The sequence below is a fragment of the Neomonachus schauinslandi genome, chromosome 7 (assembly GCF_002201575.2).
Source record: "Neomonachus schauinslandi chromosome 7, ASM220157v2, whole genome shotgun sequence".
Classification (NCBI taxonomy): domain Eukaryota; kingdom Metazoa; phylum Chordata; class Mammalia; order Carnivora; family Phocidae; genus Neomonachus; species Neomonachus schauinslandi.
The window spans coordinates 120,769,917-120,793,393 of record NC_058409.1 but is presented as its reverse complement, the minus strand read 5'-3'; the positions used below and the strand labels follow the sequence as shown (position 1 = coordinate 120,793,393).

Sequence of the window (23,477 nt, the reverse complement as noted above, 5' to 3'; positions counted from 1 at the left end):
TCAAGCTGCCTTGGCTTTAGGAGATGTGAAGAATCAAACACAACTGTTGCTTTAGGGATCCATTATAGGATAAGTTTTCAAATGACAGGCTTCAAGTTCAAGATTATAACCAAACACATATTTCTCAACTCTCCATTCCAATACCTCTACTACAGTATAGAAAAGCAGTGCATGAAACTGAAGTTTTGACAACTTTCAATGATATATGGAATGACATTTCAATTAATATAATCATTCATGACAAGTAATATTTTTCTTATTCATTTACATTGTGATAAAAGTTTCTATTTCACGTAAATTTAAATGAAGAAAAAATTAGGATAAATAATAGTATAGGGGGTCCGCAGATGTGGCAAAAATAGGTCCCAATACACACAAATGACTCAAGTGCAACAAACACTACAACTGTAACGGGAAAGGGACCACTGGTAGATAAGAGATGTCCACACACGTAGGCCAGCAGGGACTGAAGCCAGTGCGCTGTGGGGAGGGGGCTGCAACGCAGGCGGGCACTGTTCAGCCTAAGAGCTCCCGAGACACTTGTCAGCAAATGACCAGAGAGAGCCGACCAAGTGCCGGGTCCCCATCCAGCACTGGGGGTGCACAGGGAACCAGACAAAATCCTGGCCCTCCAGGAGCCTGGAATCTAGGTGGGAGATACATATACATAAACTACTAAGAAATTTACAATCTTGATATGTGCTTTAAAAACCAGAAGAAGTCGATGTGTGTGAGAGTGTAAGTGAGTCAAAGTGTCACCTGAGCTGAGGCCTGACTAATGAGAAGATGGCGAGGAACAAAGAGAAGCAGCAGCAAACACAAAGGACAAGCTTACTAGGTTCAAAGGTCAGGAGGAGGGGCCCGGCCCAGAGAAAGTGGGCTGGTCAGGCCATGGGGGCCTCCAGGCCACGGAAAGGATTCGGAGTTTAAAACACAACAGTGGATTCTTCTCTCAACCACGTTAATCGGGGGGGGGGGGGGAGATCCGTATCTGATCAGCCCTTTGGAAGATTTCTCTAGCTCCTACATGGAAGGTGGACTCTAGGGGAATGGAGTAGAGGTAGGGAAACCAGAGTCCAGGTGAGATCACCAGTGGTGAGGACTAGGGTTCTAAAAGCAGAGGTGGAAGAGATGGTCAGATTCAGGATCTGTTCTGGAGATGGAGGGTCTTCCCAATGCACTACAGGCAGGGCAGTGTGGTGATTTAAGAACATGGACTGGACATCTGGGCTCTTTCCATATTTTGGCTATTGTGGACATTGCTGCTATAAACATCGGGGGGTGTGTGCCCGTTTGAATTACTATTTTTGTATCATTTGGATAAATACTTAGTAGTGCAATTGCTAGGTCGTAGGGTAGCTCTATTTTTAGCTTTCTGAGGAACCTCCATACTGTTTTCCAGAGTGGCTGCACCAGCTTGCATTCCCTCCAACACGTGGATGGAACTAGAGGGTATTATTCTAAGTGAAAGAAGTCTGGCAGAGAAAGACAAATACCGTATGATTTCACTCATATGTGGAATTTATGAAACAAAACAGATGAACATAGAGTAAGGAAAGGAAAAAAAAAGTAACATAAAAACAGAGAGGGAGGCAAACCATAAGAGACTTTTAACTATGGGAAAAAACTGAGGGTTTCTGGAGGGGAGGTGGGTAAGGGGATGGGGTAAATGGGTGATGGGCATTAAGGTGGGCACTTGTTATAATGAGCACTGGGCGTTATATGCAATTGATGCATCACTAAATTCTATCCGTGAAACCAATAATACAATGTATGTTAACTATATATGCTAACTTGAATTTAAATAAATCTAAAACAAAACAAAAATGGACTGGGGCTGAATCCTAGCTTTGCTACTCGTTATGAGGCCTTAATCTCCCTGTGCCTCAATTTCTTCATCTGTAAAGTGGGATTGATAACTATATTTCCCATAAGTTTGTTGTAAAGATTGAAAGAGTAAATATGTGTAAAGCACTTAGCAGAGTGCCACACACGTAGTAATGGTGTAAGTGTATTTAGTGTGTTGTGGGAGATTATAGGGAGAGGAGAGGAAGCAAAGATGGCTACAGATTTGGTGGAAACACAACAATGGGTGGGTGGTGGTGCCACTTAAATCCCCTCTGGGTACATAAAGAAGGAGGCAGTGATTTACTGTTTATAGGCTGTTTATAGACAGTCTGTTTATATCAGAGATCTGTTTTAGGACCTCAACCTTGACATGTTCCTACTTCCAAAACAGAAACAGAGGCATTCCCTACAGAATGTAAAAGAACTACCCAGGAAATGAGAGCAGCTAACAAAGACACAAGTGTCCAAGAGGAAAGGCTTCCACATCTGACACTGAGGGCTTCCTCAGAGTAATGATGTCCCGTCCGCTCCAGCTGAATGAGGCCCGCCAGCTGACAAGTCCTCCCAATGCACTGAGAACTCCTTGTCAGACTTCATAGTGCCTCATTTTTATACTGAACAGACAACCAAGGATCATAAAACATATAAGCAAAGCCTAAATAAAACAATAAAAGGAAATTCAAAATAAACAGGATCCCTAGAAGGAAAATAAAAATTACTCCCAGAGAGAAAAGGGATAATGTAGAAAAAAGGAAAACTAAAAAACAGAAAAACCATCTCTAAACAGTATTCTAGAGTGAATATGGCATAGCCCTAAAAACTAGAAGAGGATGAGGACGCCTGGGTGGCTCAGTTGGTTACCCGTCTGTCTTCAGCTCAGGTCATGATCCCGGGGTCCTGGGATCCAGCCCTGCGTCGGGCTCCCTGCTCAGTGGGAAGCCCACTTCTCCCTCTCCCTCTGCCTCTCCCCCTGCTTGTGCTCTGTTTCTATCTCAATTAAATAAATAAAATCTTAAAAAAAAAAAAAACTAGAAGAAGATGCAATGAAAGGAATAATCAGAAATAAAAATAGCTCTTACAAGTCAAATGTATTGGCTGATATTAAAATTTTTTTAAAGATGGATAAAATATTGAGCAATTTTTCAGGGAAAAAAAAAAAACAAAGACAAAAACAGAACATGTGAGAAGAGATGTAAGAACAGGGACTTAACACAGGAAGAAAGATCCAACATCTAAATAACTGGAGCCCAAAAAGATAATTCAGAAAACACTTTTCTTAGCAAAAGCAGATGGCAAGATCTCTTCTTGGCTCTTGCTGAGTACTGTCAAAAACTCAGGAGACAAATCTCGAGTAGCTTATATAATTACAACCAAAACAGACACCAGGCACAGACACACATTTCAAAAGTGTTCAACTATTTTCTGGCCGAATGACTCCCTAGTCACTTCCGGGGTCCCTGAGCTTACACAGTAGAATGAAAATGTATCCGTGGAATGTCTGAAATGCCAGTTGCTAAAGTTATAGAATTCCATAGCATGTGCACGAATAACTGAATAACAGAGCCCCGAACATGACCAAACCGTAACTGAAACAATCACAAACCATATTCACTGACTGGCTGAACTTCATCTTGAAATGAAAACAGTCCCTCACTACAAGTTTGCACTTGTTCCGGGAAAGAGATGTGTGTCCCATGAAGTGGCAAGACGGGTACAGAGGCTGCCGCGCTCTGGACCAGATCCAGTGGACGCTGACTCTCATCCTGGCTCCACGGCTAATGAGCAGTGTGACTGAGACAAATCACTTAATCCCTCCCGGCCTCAGGCTCAGGAGCGGTGGCACGGGGGCCAACTCTGCTCGGGGTCCACAGGACACCCTTCCCAAAGGTCAGGTGTAATACTGTGCTCCTGCTGGCAGGCCATGGGCAACCAGGCAGACCAGTACAAGGTCAGCGCCAGCAGCAGGCGCCCATCAAGGACACCACTGAGGAGGTCAGCGGTGGCAGGCCGGGGTGCAGGGTGTGCTCGGGAACAGGAGGGTCAATGACAGCGTCACCAACACCTGCTTAACTGAACATAGGCAGAATGAGAAAGAAAACTCTTCTGTCGTTAACATTTATGTAGAAAACAACGGTGAGCGAGTCACTCAGGCCACATTTTACGCTTGTAATAGATCCGACTTCTCTACTAAGCAAAAATTTCAAATGGACTCACTTGACGCCAGAACAGGACACGAACAGAGCTTTCTAACGTACTTTAAGGGAAAAAGGACATGTGAAACTTGTCTCTGTTCCCTTCCAACAGAAACTGCCAGATTTTACTTTTTTTCCCCAATAAGTGATGCCTTATTCCTAGAGGAGCACACATTTTCAGCGAGTTTTCGAAATTAGGATCACTGTCACTTGCTGCAGCAGCAGTGCAAATGCACATACCTGGAAGGCAAAACAGGTGACTAACTCTCCACAGGCAGGTGCAAACTGGAGCTCGCCAGCCTAGCCTAGAGGGGGCAGCAGTGGGCCTTGTTCTGCCAGATTTTCTGACTTTTCAAGCCCAGGTAGAAACCTGGGAATTTTATATGAAAAACTCAAATTTGTAAATGTTAAGGAACTAATTTGTAGCTTTTAAATTTCTAAATTCTAAAAATTTTAAATATTCTAAATTTGCCAAACAAAATATGTCTTCACACTGTATCCCACCCGTGGGCCACCAGTCTGTATCCTATGCCATATAACCATCTTAAAGGATTAAAAAAATGTCAACAAACCTTCTTTTTAAGGAAACTGATCAAGCACAATCAATTTATAAAATTGCTGGAATGGAAAGAAAAAAAAAAAAATCTGCTCTTCGCTTGTTTTGTTTCTTTATGTTGTATCCTGACCTCATCAGTCTTAGGATGTCGGGAAGACAGGCCAACCCCGTGTGCAGAGCTTTCTGTCCCTTCTTGTGAAAACGGAACATCACAAATGCTTTACTTTCTCCTCAGCTTTGAACACTCTGGTTCCAGTCTATGTGACGTTTCGGTCCTTTCTGCCCAGGATAATTAGAAAAGAGAGCTGAAAGAGGAAAGTAGAGGCAGAGGAGGAGCAGAAACTGTGATCCAGATGGGTTTTGTTTAGTCCGTTTTTTCTTTTTGGTGGGGTAGGAGGGGAGGGAGGTGGGGAGGGAGGGGGAAATGTGGCGGAGAGCTAGTGCATTGTGCTGGCAGGACTCTCTGGCACCAAGGCCAGTGGGAAGGGGCCTGAGAAGCAACTGTTGGGTCAGGAAGACATGAATGAAAAGGACCCAGAGCATCTTTTATCTCGAGAACCTATCTTTTTGTCATCCCAATGAGTTACTTCCTTTGTCACTGATTCACAAAAGGAACTGCACACTGGAGGGAGAAAAGCCATTAACTACAAGGCAAGATAAACATGTCTGCAGATCACCAAACCTATGCTGGAATGTTTACCCCTAGCGGGGAAGACTGAATGGAAAGTAAATAGTATCCATATTGCTGATTCATATTTTTAGTGTCCCTTTCTTTATACTCTTTTTCATTAGGGGACAAAAACACTGTTGAAAAACTGGGACCTGCAGCTACTCTCCTAACTGCATTCCTCACCTCCATCTCCCCGCCACACAAGATCTTCAGTTCCTGGAGCACTGCCTTTGAAGAAGGCTTTTCAGGAACACATACTTTGCAGTTAGGGAGACACCACTGTATTGTAAAGTGAAGTGTGGGGATCTGAGTGAGACACACCTATGAAAAACACAAACCTGGCCCGTTTGTGAAAGCAGACTGAGACTAGACTGTGTAGGGAGACAGTAAAGGTTTTTTCAGGAAGAGAGAAGCTTGAAGAAAGCGGTGTTTTCAGGGGATTAAGAGACAACTGCAATAACAAAGACATACAAAGAACGATCGATTTTCAGCTGCAAAAAATCTAGTTCTCAAAGAGCCAGCCAAGTACCCAGTACAGTGAATTTACAAAGAGTTATACCAAAGTACATCATTGAGAATAACTGTATAAAAGAAAATCTTAAGAGCTTCCAGGGAGGGGAAGGCCAGCCATACGGGGCTCAGAAATGAGAGCAGCATGGGACTCTGGACCAGGACTCTGGGACTTGCTGCATGAGCCTCACAAGCCCTCCGCCGTCCCACAGGGACAGCGCTAGCGCGATCTTCAAAGCAGGCTGCGGGGGTAGAGGATACCCTGGGTGCGTGGTCCCCAAACATGGTGGGGGAGTGGAGAGGGGACAGCAGACTTCCTGGCACTGAAGGCTAAAGAGAACATCTCCAACATTTCACGTGAAAATTATTTTCACACTTGAATTCTATACTCAAACTACTAATTGACAGGATAAAATACATTTTATAAAGATATCCCACAACTCAAAAGATATACCTTCCGCCAAAAAAAGTGAGGTAGAAAACAAAAAAAATGAGAAAACGAGAAAAATGATCCATGAAACTGTAGCCCCGCGCCCTCCCCTCTGATCCTTACCATTTCCAAGCTGCCACATCCCGTTATGACACCTTACATTTGCACAAATTTTCCTTCTGCCTGGAATTCCTTTCTGTACTGTTCTCTGCCCCCTCCTCTATTCACCTGGGAAGCCCCGGTAGGCAGTAGGAAGAGCCCACCGCAGCGCCTGAGATCCCTTCTGGGATTCCCCAGCAGGTAGGTCAGCTGCTCCTTCTGTTTCCACAACACGTTAATGACCTCTCCATTTCAGGGCTTGCACGAACTATGACGGGGGGCTAGCCCCGCTTCTGTCAAAGAAGGTTTACCAGGACCCAGCCATGCCCATGTGTCTATGTGCTGCCTACAGCTGCTTCCACATTACAGCGTTAGCACCGAGCAGCTTCCACAGAGACATGCATGACCAGCAGAGCCTAAAATAACCCTGTAACTACCTGGGCCCATACAGAAAGCTTGCTGGTCCCGACCCACTGCAGCACTGCCCGATTCTGCAATTCCTCCAGCAGCCGGTGAGAGGATGCTGCCTCCTCTCGGTTCACCGTAAGCCCCCAGGATCCAGCGGGGCGCCTGGCACTGAGCAGACACACTCCAAAGCTGGCTGATGGCTAACCCCAACACTCCCAACACCAGAACCCAAGTCAGAGCTGTAGTTCCCAAACCGTGCAAGGCACAGAGGCAAGTGAACTGGGATATTACAGCATAGTTTAAATTGTCAAAGGAAACAAAGCAACATCACTGTCCATCACTGTCAGAACCTTTAGCTCAAGGTAGTTCAGTTTCAACACCAGCCCACGCTACATTCCTCTCAATGACCTCGTATCTTGCAAAGACAGGGTCACTGGTTACTGTGATAAAACACAGGTACCATCCACTCAAAAAAAAAAAAAAAAAAAAAAAGTAGAAATGGAAACGAGGGTGGCAGTGTCCGACCTGTTTCCAAGGTCTGAGAGGCTATGCAGTGCTCCACAGGTTCACACAGGCGGCTTTTTAAGAATAAAAGAAAAATGGGATTTTTCTTTTAAGCTGTTATGCATTATTTTTCCAAACTGCTACTCAAGTGTCAGGTCATAAATACTAAGTTGTTTGGAATTAATTAGTACTTCATAAGAAGAATTGTTAGGCATTTCTTTTGACCTGGGGGCACTGTAAAAACAATGAAACGCCAAGAGCACGGTGAACCAAAAATGTGGGAATCTAAGAGGCCAGCTCAACTGCCCAGGGATCCCATTATCATACTCTAATCTGAATGTGCACGCAGGAAAATAATCCTGAATGTAACTTTGCTGTGTTATAAGAATGGATCTTTGTGGATTCTGCAGGGTAGTGTTTCCCCAGAAGAACTGCAGTTACTTTTTGGTCTGTGACTTTTTTGTTTTTCAGGATCCTGACATTCCTCTCCTTCAGTCTTGGTCATCTTCACTCCAGTGAGGACTTCCCTGTTAATTGAAGAGCCTGCTCACTGTCAACTTCAGCATGTCAAAACAAATTTGAACACATCACTCTCGTGCTTAAAATCCTTTGAAGACTCCCCGTTGCTCCAACATCAAGTTCCTGGCCAGCCTGGTGGACAAAACCCTTCCAACAGTCTTCTCCACTCCACCCTGCAGCGGACTGACTACCTCCAGCTCCCCACACTCCCCACAGGCCTCGGGGTCTCCCCTCAAACCACTGCCGCTGTGGAATGTGCCCCATGATGTTCTCCACACCTCCAACTCCTCCTATGCTCCACGCTCCACCGGACGCTCCACCGCACTGACCAGTGACTTCTGCACACTTGCCTCTCCCCTCTGCTGGGCTGTCAGAGGGCCTGGCATGCAACAGCCTTCGATAAATGCTAACAATGTCTACCACACAAATGAACTTGCTTTTGCCTTCTCTCACAAGGGTGAAACACCCTATTATTATAGTAAAGAAACGACCTGAAGGACACTCCTTCTTGTTCCAAAAACTGCCAAGGGATCTTTAACATGTTGGGAAAATGCACAAGAGCAGCTTACCTTCAAAGCCAATCAGGAACAGCTCTATTCCCCAGTACATGCTTCTCCACACTCCCACCAAGGGAAAGACTTTTTTTTTTTTTTTTTAATTTTAATCTCTTCCAACTGTTAGGCCATAAATGGCATTTCCTTGATTATGGAGTCAAAAATACCTTTCAGAGGTCTACTGGTAATCTGCAATGCTTTATATGTAAGATGTTTATTCTGTCTTTTGCCCATTTTTCTAATTAGATGTTAATCTTCTCTTCACTGCTTGAGAAGAAACAAATCCCAACACCATACCATAGTACGCATATGAACTGTTACATGCATTCCAAGTATTTCCAGTTTGTTTTCTTACTTTTCAGTGAGGTTTCTGTTTGACTTTCATTAAGTCAGATTTCCCAGTTTTGTCCTTTATGGTTTCTGACCATAAACTCTTTCTCAGGCCAAAGCTGTATAAATTGTCACCTATATAGTTTTCCAGTACATTGAAGGCTTTTGATATGTGAAACTTTAACCCATATGAAATTAATTTTGGTGTACAACAAGTGTCAGGAACCCAGGCTCCCTCCAGCCCCCAAAAGTTACACTTATCCTAACACCATTAATTAAATAATCCGTTCCTTCCCCCATCGACTAGAGATGCCCCGAAGAGAGCATTCCTTCTCCATGTCCTTGTGGGACTCCCTTAGCCCACTGCTCTTTCACCCCATATTTCTTCACTGAACAGCATTATTATCCTGTGGCTTTCATCATTCACAACTCATGATTTCCAAATCTGTACTTCCAGGACTGGCCTCTTCCCATTTACAGATTAACCATCTGCCTACTAGGCAACTGCTTGCTGATCTACACACATCCAATTCAAATGAGGTCCTTCAGGAATGACAAAATATTTTGATGCTACATATCCACTTAGATATCTCACAGATCCCTCAAAATCTCCACAGGTATAAAATTACACTCACGTTCTCTTCCCGACCTGCTCTCTTATGCCCCAGTCCTTGTTCGTGGAATCAGTCTTCTCCTGGGTCACCCTTAACTCCTCCTTCTTTCCCAGCTCACCCACCTACTCGTCAGTTTTACCTCCTAAACATGACCTGTCTTGCTCCCTATCCCTCACCCTTCTCTCCACGTCCGCTGTCTGGCAGGCCCTCAGTTGAATCACAGAGTAATCCACCTCATGGCCTCTGGCTTCCCCAGTGACTCGCCTGGCTTTTATTAGCTTCTCCATCTCTAACCCTCACTGTCCCTTCAAGCTCTAGGCCAATGGTCAGGAGGCTGTCTGACCAACTGCTCAGACTGCAGGTCCAAACTCAAACTTCGGCCCCACAATCTGATCCTCCTCTGCGGCTCCCTGTCCTTGGGGCATCTTTGCCTCCGAGTTCTCGCAGACCATCACACCCAGCTGGCATTCTCTTAATGATCCCGCTGCACTTTGCTCAATCTCCACTTCGGGCATTTATTGTAGCATACCAGGTATCATGGCGATTATTCTTTCCTTTCCTCCCATCCTCTCTTCCCATTAATTATTAGCTCCTAAAGAGCAGAGATTTAGTTTTATAACTCTCTTTCACCTAAAAGGGCTTTATATGCACTATATAGTCAAGCTCTATTTAGTGAACTGAACAAATCCACCCAAATGGCATCTTTGGTGAGGATTGAAAATATTTTGATGACACCCAATTGTTTCTTTACATTCTGAAGAGAAAGCTGAACGGTATGCTTTTGAATGCACCTGTCTGCTACAGAAAAATTTATGAATAAAAAGATAAAATTGAGTCAAATTGTTGGATGCTTTAAAAAAAAAAAATACATAGAGTAAAACTATCCTAAAACCCCTTTCTAAATCCTAAGAGGAAAAAAAAAATTACATAATAGTTTTGTGTGGTTGAAATGCTGGTTTCAGCTAAGTCTACTGTGATAATACAGAATTTACAAATATTATTTTTCAGATATCATGCATTGTTGATGCACTATTTGCTACAGGCAGTCACTGTTTTAAGTTCTTTAAATGCAATATCAGATTAAATCCCCATAACCACCCGATGAGCTCAGTATCATTATACTCCTCTTTTTTATAACAAGGAAAATGAGGCACAGATAGGTTTTTGACACTTGCCTGAGGTCACACAGCTGGTCAGGGGCAGAACCTGGATCTGAATCCAGGCCTGATTACCAACTTCATCTCTAGACCATAACACATAAATGAAAAACGTGGAGTGGAAAACCCACTGAACCAGAGTCACAAGTCCTGGGCTCCAGTCCCTGGTTCATCACAGCCCAGGTGGCAGGTATGTGACCTCGGACAAGTCTGCTAACATCTCTAAAATCACACAATGATGACCCAGGGCCTACCTTCCCTACTTTCCACGTGCTAAGAAATGCAGAGCTGTTTTATTCTGAGGACGCCCTGCTTGTCACCTTGAACCAGCAGATCTGGAATGCCATGAGGGACGCTGCTGGCTGAACGCTGTCCCTAGGGGAAAATTCCACCTGCTCTCCCAAGCACTGCCAGCCATCACATCATGCCCGAGGTCAAACAACCTATGTTTGGGGAACAAAAGAGCAAATGGCTACCACCTTCCTATTCTCCTCGCCACTCTGAACTAGATTCCTAATTGGTTAGCTCTTTAACTCAGCAGAGGCAAGCTCAAACCCACTCTGAGGACCAGCCAGATGAAGTGAGCGAGGCTGGCCACTGGGAAGGAATAAGGCGCGCACAGCTGAGGTGGGTAGCCTCCAGCTCGCACTTCACTTCTATACAACCACCAGGTAGGATCATGGGTCCAGTACAGTCACAGACCTTCCAGGTTTTCGAAAAGGGACAGGGATGCAGGTTTGGTTTGATTTGGTAACGTGAAATCTCCTTATTTTTAAATGCTGGCAACTAATTCTTTATGAAACACTATGTGGGCCAAAGAAAGCACATTTGTAGGCTAAGTACAGTTCGTAGGGCACCAGTTAACAACCTGTTTTCAAAATGTATTGGCATTAAAAAATTCTTGACTTGCTGTTGAAATAATCTTAAAATATAAATTGTTTGAAGATTTATATTTCAGTGCACAGATATTGACCAAAATGTGCCTGAATGTTTTCTTAGCATTCTTTTGGGATTGGAATCTGAAAGCTCTCTTCTCCGAAAGAATTCAAACGGTCCTTTTCCTTATGGTATTATTTAATTCCAGATCTCAAAATCCTAAGCATTATTTTATTTATTTTTTAAAGATTTTATTTATTTGAGAGAGAGAATGAGACAGAGAGAGAGAGCACGAGATGGGGGAGGGTCAGAGGGAGAAGCAGACTCCCTGCCGAGCAGGGAGCCCGATGCGGGACTCGATCCAGGGACTCCAGGATCATGACCTGAGCTGAAGGCAGTCGCTTAACCAACTGAGCCACCCAGGCGCCCCTAAGCATTATTTTAGAATGCAAATGCTTCTCAAAAGAAAAAAAAAGAATTAAAACAAAATCTTTAGCTTTCGACCATAATCAACAGCATCTCTTAAGTATTTGGAAGGACAGTACTTCACCTTACGTTCACTCGAAACTTCTAAATAGAATGGAATAGAAAATGGAAAATACAACAGAAAGAACTGGTTTCTGGCCAAACTGTTCTGGAAAGGGATGTTTTGTGGGACGTTCTGTCAAGAAAGCAGATTCTACAGACGAGAGACGTGTGAGCTTGACATTGATCCTGATTACAGAACATATCAGGAAAGGAACCCTAAGCCAATGTACCTCAGCCCCACCTCACCCCCTCACTTGAAGAGGCTGATCTGGGAAAGCAAGCCTCAGAAACAGACAGGAGGTATTTGGTTTGAACAAGATCTCTTCTAAATGCCCGAAAGATATTTATGAGCAAGATGAAGAGATACAGGTTGTATACAAAACAGTAAAGGGGGTTCTCTCACCACCATGTGCTAAACCTTACTCGAGGGGTACTAATTATTGGATGATGTCAACCTGGACAAAATTACCAACAGAAATGGCACAGTTCTGTTCTTCTTGACCTTTTCATTAATGAACTGGATGCTGACACAGGACTCACATTCATCAAATCTGTGGATTAAAAAAATGGGCAAAATAGCAAACATATTGCATGTAATAATGAGGATTTTAATAAATTAATCCAATAAACTAGTACAAAAGATAAATTTGACACTGATAATTTCAGAGTCCAAACTAAAATGATGCTGATGCTGATAATGGCATCATGTGCAGAAAATGAACAAATATAGGCTGGAAGAGACATGATTTAGTGGCAACACGTGGGAAAAACAGAAAAGACTGATCAGTGAAATGGGCCAATAATGGAATGTAACTGCCAAAACAGTAAAAACGAGGACAGCTCTTGTATCTCTTCATTTTATCACAATGCCTAAAATCCTATCCTCCAGTGGCATTAAAATGGGAGGATTCACTTTTAGTCTGAAAAATTAACAGGTAGGCAATCCAATAGTAAGGTATTCTTAATATTAAACATAAGCGATTACTATCTTTATTACTGCCCAAATTATTATAAGTCCTTGCTTCAATATAAATCTCACTCCACATATTCTTAACCCATCTCTCCGTGGGTGTGCCTACCCCCGATTCTTTCTCAGCTTTACTGAGGTATAACTGACAAAACTGGATACATCTCAAGTGTACAACCTGATGATGTTGATATACACTGTGAAGGGACTACCACAATCAAGTTAATTTACATGCCTATCACCTCAAACATGCTTCAGATCCATTCTCATAGCAATTTTCAAACATTCAATACACAACTAACTACAGTCACCATGCTGTCCATGAGACCCCCAGAACTCCCGCATCTCCTAACTGAAAGTTTATACCCTGTGACCGACATCTTTAACTCAAGCAGGTGCTTCGCCCCTCCGGACTTGACCTACTCCCTATTTTACAATTACACCCACACTTGGGGACCCCTTGAACATTTAGCAACTTAAGGGGAAGGCACCAGCAGATCTGTGTTTGGGAGCTCTGAACACACGGAATGCTTTTGCACTGAGTTTAATCAGAAGCTTCAAGAAGGGCACGGCCCACCGGGCACGAGAAGAGCTTGCAGTCTTCACCACTCCACGTGTCGCCACCTTGACATGATGGGGAAAATTCTGAAAAACTTGAGGGGCCGGGCCTGCTGGGGCTCCTCACTGGTCTCTGGATTCCCAAGCCCTCCATGGCACAACCGGGAGTCAACTTCCTGAAATGCTGGTCTCACATGCCTGATATTTTCCATCACTCTCCCTGACCTACTGGAAAAGGGGCCAACTTTAGCATGAGACATGAGGATTTCCGCTGTTTCATGCCACCCAAACTCCCACTCCCACCTCTGCCCACATCGCCCGTGCTCGGGTCCCACCAAAACTGGGCCGTCCTCTGTGTCACTGCACACGCTGTGCCCTCTGCCCAGAATGTCAGTCCCACTCGTCCTTGTCCATGTAACAGACACCAACCCATCCTTCCAAACTAAGCTCACATTGTCCCACATCCAACCTCTGCCACTGTCTTTCCTTATTGGTCTCCAGAACGGAGACAAATTTCAGTTGCCATTTACCATCTAGATTATCACTGCTGTCCACCTTGTAGTAAAAGATATTTCTTATTGTCTCTACCGAAAGCACTAAGACAGTGGGCAGATAAGACCCACTCAGCAAGGCACGTGACCTCCACTGCCCCTGCAAGCATTCGAGCTTTTGATCCCAGCAATACATCCCTTGGAATGTGTGAGTATATGACTATCCGTCAGTGAGCTGAAAAGGTCCCAAACAGAGACATCTGTACTTTTACTGAAGCTGGCGTCTGAGAAAGGGCAAGTGGGCAATGTCTAGCCAACAGCCTCATGTCTGCACGTCAACACAGCTTGGCTGCTCTCTACTTGCCAGTGCATGCTCAGTCCCTCTCACTAAGAGAGATAAAGGGCGTTTTTTTCTTTCGGAAAAGCGATCGCCCCTCAACCAAAAAAGAAAGCTGACTGCTGGTTCCAGTGGGGGCGGGATGGAGGGGGTAAGGTGGACCATGGAAAGCAAGAGTGTAGACAGAACAAACGTGAGATAAGTGATGAATAAAATCTTGGCTCTGCTGGTGCTTCCGACCTGTGACATGACTTAACCTTCCATGCCTTTTACACAGTCACAAGAAAAAAGGATTCGTGAAACCATCTTCTTTATTAGGCCGGATGAGGGAAAAAAATGAAATGCAAGGTCACTGCTTGTCACCAAAGTTCTGAGGCTTCCTTCGTGACTGCTGCATCTACTTTACATCAGAATTTGTCCACTGCTGCCCACTTAAAAACTGTCCTTACATTAGGAAATTACAAAATTAATGTCGTTTTACATATTTTAAGCTGCATGCTTTATTGCCCTCATCCTCAGTAAGATTATGTGCTAGAATTTCTCAAATGGGATACCCATGAATTCCATTCGTCCTAAATTTATTAGTAGGAACCCATCTCAAAAAGGCATGTCCCTCACAGAAGATATACACAGCAATTTTAACACTATTAGCCTAGGACAGTCTCACACCTGTATAGTGTAAATGATCAGTAAATCCTCAGTCAAGGAAACAACCTAGTCTGCTCCTCATGTCATTCCTGGAATAAGCAGGAGGCAATGTTTGTATTCACTGAAAAGTAACATCACAACAAAGTTTCTCTCAGAATTGCAGGAGAGGAAGTAAGGCCTGCTTGACCGTCAACTGTGGCAACACGGTTTCCTGAGTGTGTGCGGGTCTCTGTAATGGCCGCTTCCCAGGGGTGCAAGTGAAGGGGGCATGTCTGTCCTGGGCACTGTCTGTATCTGATGTCTACCCACTGCCTGGGGGGAAAAAGGGTCCCTATCAGTTACGGAATGAGTGAATCACATTTCATTCTAACTCTACAAAAGGAAAGAAGATCGGATCTTGACCTTCAAGAACTTCCCATACAGGACTATTAAAGACAAAAACAGGGCGCCTGGGTGGCTCAGTTGGTTAAGCGACTGCCTTCGGCTCAGGTCATGATCCTGGAGTCCCTGGATCGAGTCCCGCATCGGGCTCCCTGCTCAGCAGGGAGTCTGCTTCTCCCTCTCCCGCTCCCCCCTCTTGTGCTCTCTCTCTCTCTCAAATAAATAAATAAAATCTTTAAAAAAAAAAAAAAGACAAAAACACAGAAGGAAAAATTAAAAAAAAAAAAGTCTTTGATTCAAAATAAAATTTCTTGGTAATGCAAAGCATTTCAGTTTTAAAGTAAATAAAAATTCGCAAAATATTTCCCAGTGACCAAAAGCAATGAAGTATTCTGTCAGAATGTCCCGAAATGCTTTTCACAACAGTTTGATATAACTTGTAAAACAAGTTATTCTGCTTAGAAATTCTGTATTAATAGGAACATAATAGTGGCCTTAATCATATCAGATTGGTGAGGTCAAGGTAACATTTATCAAACACCCGCAGGCACCTTGAGCTGGATATTATTATTCCCATTTTACAGATAAGGAAAGAGACACAAGACACAACTTGCCCAAGTTCACATAACCAGTAAATGGGAAATAGCATCTAATCCCATTCTCTTAACTATATAACATGCTTTATATAAAGGAAATCAGGAAAATGATTAATAAAAAACAATAGTCACCTGTAATTTCAACACAGAGATAATCTCACCTAACATTTGGTATATAAATTTTCCTGGCATTTTACCAAATTGTATATACAGACAGACACACACAAACACACACACAAGCTCACTCTCTCACATTCACCCTCCAAAACAGCCAAAAACCTCAGATCAATTTACACATGCCGTTTTGCAATCTGCTTTTTCAGTCTGCAAATTCTGATTTTCTTTCACATCAATAAATTACTCCCCTACCTCACCGCTAATAAATAAAGGGTTCTCTATTACATGTACATACCACAATTTATGTAGCCAATCTCCCTATTATTGAGCACTTAAATTGTTTCTAGCTTACAACTATCATAAACAAAACTACAAAAACCATTTTTGCAAATTTGAGGTTGTTTTTTTGTGTGTACTTTGTGGGGAAGTCACCAGAATCTGGAGATATGTTTTTCCCAAACTTCAGAGAGCACCCTCTTCCCAATTTTGAGACACTCCACTAAGCAGACTTCCCACCAAGAATCACCGTGGGGGAGAAAGCCACTGACGGAATATGGTATCTACATGCACTGTGTAGGTAAGAACCACTGCTATAGATTGGTCTCTGTACACATGCTTATTTCTTTTTCCTTAGTTTAAATTCCCAGTGATGGAAATGCCTGACTAAGGGACATGGCACATTTTTGAGGCTTTCCATGAGTAATACAAAATTGCCCTCCTGGAAAGCTGTAACAATTGAAACACCCACCAGCAGCATTTGAAAGTGACAATTCCCCAAACCTTCCAGTTGGCTAGACTTGTTTTTATTTTTTATTTTTAAACAATCAAATCCCTATATAGCCTTAAGTTTTAAAAACAGTGAAACTATTAGTAAAACAGCAAACAATTCAGATCAACAAATTTTAAAATACATACGTTTTCAAATGCAAAATATAAAACATTAATGATATCAAATCCCAGCAGACTGAGAGTACAGAATAACAATTAGAAAATTTAGTGAAACCAGGCTCAGAAAGGTGCCAAGCTAGTAAGTAAAACCCCACATCTTCACTTGCCCATCTGGCTGATATTAGGCTTAATATTTGAGGCTTTGATAGCAATAAGCCATATTTTTTTAACAAAAAACTTATGAAATTGTACATTCTTTCAAATTTTATAAATACTGTACTATCTTATAGCTAGTATGGCAATCTGAAGTTGTTAAAATCCTGTAGATATTCATTTATCAACAAATATCTGAATGCCTACTATGGGCTGGGCAATTTTCTCTGTTGAGGACATACTGGTGAACCCCACAAAGTCCCTGCCTTCAATGAACTGCTGTTCTGGGGGCGGAGCCTCAGGATCCTGCAGGGAAGAATCAGCAAATCATGGTTACAATGCCAGTCTGGAACCACTGGATTCTTGGGCAAATTATACCATCTCTAGGTCTCAGTTTCTTCATCAATAAACTTAAGAAGTTGACCAGATGACCTGAGACCTCTTCTGGCTCTCAAATTCTAGACTTTCTTTGGTTTTGTTTGAATGTTTAAGTTTTTATTACTGATAAGAGCTTTGCATTTTAAGCTCTATATAGTTCCACAAAATCTGAATGTCGGATCTACAAAAAAGGTAATTTTACATCAACAGTAAAACTCTGGTGGATCCAGCCATCTTCAAAGAATCAACACAGGACAGATTCCAATTAGATGAGGATGTATGCTCCCAACTTTAACGGTTTCTTTGAAGAGGTTTCTAGAACGCCCTTGCGTCCTTCCCTTCTGTACTGTACTATAAATACTGAGGATGGGATGTGAAACAGGACCTCACTGGAATGGCAGTGGCCAGGAATGGCTGGCACCCCAGCTTTCAGGTGGCACCTGGCGCCCTCAGGGGATACAGCATGGAGTCCTGGTGGTTTCTCACTCCTCTGCAGGTTACGCCCACCCTCAACTCAACAGACATGCAAGATTCTGTCTGCAGAATGTCTACAGCTCACAGCCCCATTAGCATTTCTAATATTAGAAATGGGAAGCACTACTACTGCCACCACTTGTTATTTTCCACCAGATGTTCCTGCCACCAGCATTTCAAGTGTCCTCAGATCCAGAGTCTCCTTGCAGGCTGCTTCAGACAGCAGTCAGAGGAAGGCAGAGCAAGGGGCCTCAGCCTCCCAAGCCCCCCTCTAGGGAAGCGCCACACACAGACGTTCAGGAAGTGATAGCGCCTCCTTGTGGTCTGTCAGGATACTGCCACTAAATAATCTAGATAGATTCTCAATTACAGGCACAGAGGAGGATTCCAAGTCGTCTTCTGTACCGCCTACAAACCAGGAGAACAGGTAAAAGCCAAGATTTTTCTCACCTCTGTGGCAAAATTCCATGAAAAAATTCACCCACCAAAAGTTTTTTCTCAATGTCCAACATAAAACCATAAAACGGTATCTGATAAACCACCTCTGCTCACGTGAGCGACATTAGCAGCGATTGGTGAGAAAGTATGTGCTGTAATTTTAGACAATGTAAGACAAATTTGGGATTCCTGCATCTCCATAGCTCACAAAGGAAATATAAAGGAAGTAGTAAAAGTAACTCAAACATCTAAGCCGCTAAATCACCACAAGCAGTTACATATAAAACAGATGCTCACATGCTCCTGCTACATGAAGAGCTTTTACTGCAGGGACAGTGACAAAGGACAAAGCCAACTTTACTTAAGCCTTAGAGGAGTCACAGAATCTATCCTTTACCCAGTGTCCACGCAGAGCTTATGAGAAAAAGTTGGAAGATAAACCTAGACACAACTTATTGGGTTCTGGTGTCAACCAATTAGAATAGCAAATTAAACAATTGAGAACCCTCATTCTGCAAGATGACAAAACTCCTAATGGCAAACAGAAGCCAAAAAGCCACAGTCAAGAGAAACAGAACAGATTCTTATTAGACATCTATAACAATTACTTGGCACAAAACTCTTTTCCCACGCTTTCAATTAATATAAAGGAACATGTATTTAGAATGACAAACAGATTAGAAGTTGGGAAGAGGAAATACCAGAGTTCCTGACAGTCCCTAAAATAGAACATGCACACACTCTTCCTCTGAGGATAAAAGTACCTGCATAAAGTACATATATTTTATTTGCTCATTAGCCTGTCCTCTGCCCAAAGGAATTAATGCATTCAGTATCCAAAAAGAAAAAAAAGGCACCTTTGAAAATTTTACACTTAAGCAACTAGCAAATCTACTGAAATCAATGGTGAAATTTTTGATAAATTACTCAGAAATCACTATAATGTCCTGGAAAATCAGGTAGGTTTTTAAGGCTTCATACTTTAATTTCATGGAAAAGCAATCAAATGCAACCAATGTAAAGCAATACTTTGAGAGGATGTGTATAACAGATTTGGTAACGTCAAGGGCCAGAGGCAAGATGGAAAGCTCAAATGAGACTCTGGAATCTAAGTAGTTTGACCAAAACCCGGCAAGATTATTTTTTTAAACTCTCAGATTATTCATTAATTCAACAGGTATTCCCAGCCCATCCTGGCCAAAGCTGTTCCTGGGTGGTGAGAAAGAATGGGGAGCAATCAGACCCCGCCTGCCCTCCTGGAGCTTCCAGAGGTGGAGGACCGCCACCATCCAAGGCCTCTATTCCATGTCTGCAAACATTCCTTCACACACGCAAATAGCCAGGACACTGACTGCAGTGCCTGCTCGCTCCTGCCTGCCACTCTCCCCATCTCCCTTCCATCATAAACCCCAGCCACAGAGACAGCCCTCTGTTCCTCTGGCAAGAGAGACTCAGACCCCCTGCAGGCCCTTTGCACTTGCTGTTCCCTCTGCCTGAGCCACTCTTCCTCCAGACCTCTAAACACACAGACTTCTTCCCTCATTCAACTCTCTGCTCAAATCTCTCCATCTGAGAGAGAGTGTTTTAGGGCCACTCAATCTAAAACAATGGCCCCCACCCTGCCCCTCTTTACTACAGCATCAACTCTTACTACTTTCCCAGTACAGAGCACGATTTGGTATTACCTCTTTTACCGCTTCTCTGCTTTTTGTTCATCTCCCCCAGTAAGATGTGAACTCATTACAGCGAGGCCTGTCCACCTGTGCACCATTGTATTTGTAGTCCCTATAAAGTTACCTGCAATATAACAGATACTGAATATATACTTATTTAAGAAGAGCAAATATAGGGGCACCTGGGTGGCTCAGTCGTTGAGCGTCTGCCTTCGGCTCAGCTCATGATCCCAGGGTGCTGGGATCGAGCCCCGCATCGGGCTCCCAGCTCTGCGGGAAGCCTGCTTCTCCCTCTCCCACTCCCCCTGCTTGTGTTCCCTCTCTCGCTCTCTCTGTCAAATAAATAAATAAAATCTTAAAAAAATATATCTTTAAAAAAAAAAAGAGCAAATATAGGCAATATTGGCAGTTTTGTACTACAATGGCAGGTGCCACATAATAAAGAGAAAACACCTTAAATGCTAAATGCGTTCATCAGTTGAAAAAACTATAGCTTACAGGAGTCTTAAAATACTCTAAAAAATAAATGTAATGAACATAAAAAGGTCAACACTAGCTAATACTCAACTTTTATAATATATTAGGCACAATTTCTAGGATTAGCAGTACTTTTACAACTTATTAACTCAACAAATATTCACAGCTTATCCTGACTGAGGCTGTTCCTGGGGGTGAGAAAGGATGGGGAGCAACCAGACCCTGCCTGCCCTCTGGAGGTAGGGTGTTAAAAGCACTCTGAGAGGTCGATTTTTAATTTAAATGAGCCAAATATTTTCTGAAAGCATACCCGCCCCCCTTAAGAGTTACTCATACCCTTCTCCCAAACTGTACAATTTGTAACCATATTGTAACAACATTAAAATAGGAGAATTTGGTGATAATCTACAGAAGGCAGGCATTTAGTGCCTAATGGTAAACCAAAACTGCCTTCATCTTCAATTTAATCAAAGGCACAAGCCTTTTCTCCATGTTCAGAAATATTTAATCTCTTGTGAATTTTTCTTACCGATTATTCTTAAAAGTTTACGTCTGTTCTTTCTTTTCTTGAAACAAAGAGGTGGGGTACTAATCAAGGTGTATGACTTTAGTTCCTGGCCATCATGGCTCAGGCTTCACCACAAAGACACCAAAGATCCTTACGGATCACTACGAAATTATACAAAAGCAAAAGGTGTATATTGGAGACAAGGGGCATTTGTTTTCTGGAATGTGAGGCAAAGAAGTAAGTTACTACTGCCTTTGGGCCTTTGGGAACAATTGAAATCCACTTACAAACCTTAAAAACTAATGTTTTACAAAAATTTTATAACAAAATATTAGAAACAACCTACACATTTCTCAATAAAAAGGAGGTTAAATAAATAATGGTTCACCCTTACTGGAGTACTCTCAGCAGCTCTTACAGAATGAGACAGCTCTCTTAAGTATTGATAGAGGGACTGCCAAGATTTAGTACTCTAAGGGAAGGGCGGGGAGCTGGTGCAGAACAGCATATACAATGAGTCCTCATTTGTGGAAAGACAAATAAAAAGAACACATATAAAATGTTTATACTAGCATAAGCTATATGTGGAAAGATATATACAAGGAACCAGTAACCCTGGTTCCTGGGGAGAATAGGGTGCTGTGTTTCAGAGGGGAGAGAGATACACTTTCTGCTCCAGACCTTTTTATATCTATTCAATCTCCCACAGTGTGCATAGATCGCCTGTCCCACAAATACAATAAATTTTAATATCAGAATAATTTATACTATTGCCAACATATTATTCAAGGATGATCATCAAAAGCACAGGCTTTCAAAAATCACAAAAGTTGTTCCATTCGACAGCAGAGTTCCTGATTCTTAATTCCCAGAAGAGAATCCAAGTCTCCACTAATTAGAGAGGCTCGCTTGTGATCTCACCTATTACAAAGCAAATAAGCCTCAATTCAATTCTTGGAAGGGAACTAGCTGCTAGGTTCACCTTGAAAGCATACCTCGTATTTAAATTGAGCTTGTTACTACCTAATGAAGCCTCCAAATTAACACCGTTTCCACCTGGCGATAAAACAGAAAGTCAATGTAAAAAACGAGAGGAGAGTCTGGAGTTTCTGAAAACACACTATTCTTAGGTTTCCCTTCTTCTGCCAGGCTTAGACAAGGAACCCTCTGATATTAGTGAAATAGGATTTCAGATCTGTGGCAAAATAATAATTTTAAGGAGAGGGGCAAGCACAATTTGCACTATACAAACGCTTTAATTTTTCATTTGTAAGGGATGGAAATTTGCTTTAAACTTAGGATTCATTTGTGGACCCCTGACTAAATGATACTACTAAGTCACATTAATTTTACTCCAAGCAAAACTTTTAATGAAACACAAATCTGAAACTGAAAACGAACATGTCAGAAGACAAACCTTAAACTGAAACCCTTCTGTTGAAAAATGTTGTTAAAAGAACACAAAAAGAAAAGCAAAAAATTCATTTCCATATAAATGCTACACAAGAATGTACACGTTATATCAGTATTTGACTGCATTAAACATACCCACACAAAAAGGCACACACAGACACCCAACTGAGAATAAAGATCATATATATATATATGTATATATATATATATATATTTTTTTTTTTTTGGTAGCGGAAGGTGGGGACCAGAATCACATTTTTCAAGCCCAGGAGTAAATGCACAACCACTTGATATGAAGTTTTCTGTCGGAGTCAGAATTCAAGATTCCAGCTCCATCCTTTTAGACAACCTATCAGAAGTGGCATCTTTCATGAAACCCAACTTTGATCACTAACAGTTTAACTTTGGGGTTTTCGAGTTTAGCGCTTTCGGATATAAGCACATAAAAATACAGGTAAATCACATATACTATAAATAAGGGAAGAAGAGAGGAAGAAGTGGTTTCATGAAGAGTTAAAGTACGGGTCACGAAATCAATCGGTTGATTACATCTCCAAAGGAAAATAAAAATTAAAGCTCCTTCCCATCCCCCAGGTAGCCTCTGGTCTCAGAACTTACTGCCCTACGTGGGGCAGAAGTTCGCGACCGCGGAGTCGGCGCCCTCCGGGACGCGAGGTGGCCCACGGGCGCGCGGAGAGCGGCGCGACCCGGAGCGTTCCCCCTCCCCCGTCACTCCTCGCGGACGCCCCCAGACCAGAGCCGGCCGGAGCGCTGCCCCCCACCCAGCCAGAGCCTCCAGGCGCTCGCGGCGACGCGCCCACGGGACCGGGCTCCGGGCTCCGTGGCTCCCACTCCCCACGCCCCGCGCCGCGCCCACCCGCCTCCGCACTCACGGGCCGCTCCCGCGCCGCTATCTCGCCATCCCCCGCCGTCCGCTTCGCCGCGTCGGCCGCCGCCCGGGGGCTGCCCGGAGTCCGCAGTCGCCCGGGGACTGGAGGCGAGGAGGAGGGGGGCCGGGCACAACCCGCCGCCTCCGCCGCCTCGCCTCCCCTGTCCCAGCGCTGGGCTGCTCCAGGCGGCCACGGGCTTGGGGCGGCCCGCTGCCCTCCGCGAGCCCCGGGAGTCGCCGCCGCCGCCAGAGCCTCCCGGAGGCAACGCTAACGGCCACGGCCACGGCCGAGACGC

The 23,477-nt window shown here is 43.4% G+C and overlaps 1 protein-coding gene across 1 annotated transcript in view; it reads right to left on the bottom strand.

Annotated features, from left to right (window-relative positions):
- LIFR (LIF receptor subunit alpha) overlaps positions 1 to 23,212 on the bottom strand; it is a 71,467-nt gene extending 48,255 nt beyond the window's left edge. Inside the window, exon 1 of the mRNA XM_021696328.1 lies at positions 23,186 to 23,212. The gene's annotated coding sequence lies outside the window, so the exon portion shown is untranslated. The remainder of the gene's footprint in view (positions 1 to 23,185) is intronic.
- Between the last annotated feature and the right edge of the window lie 265 nt (positions 23,213 to 23,477).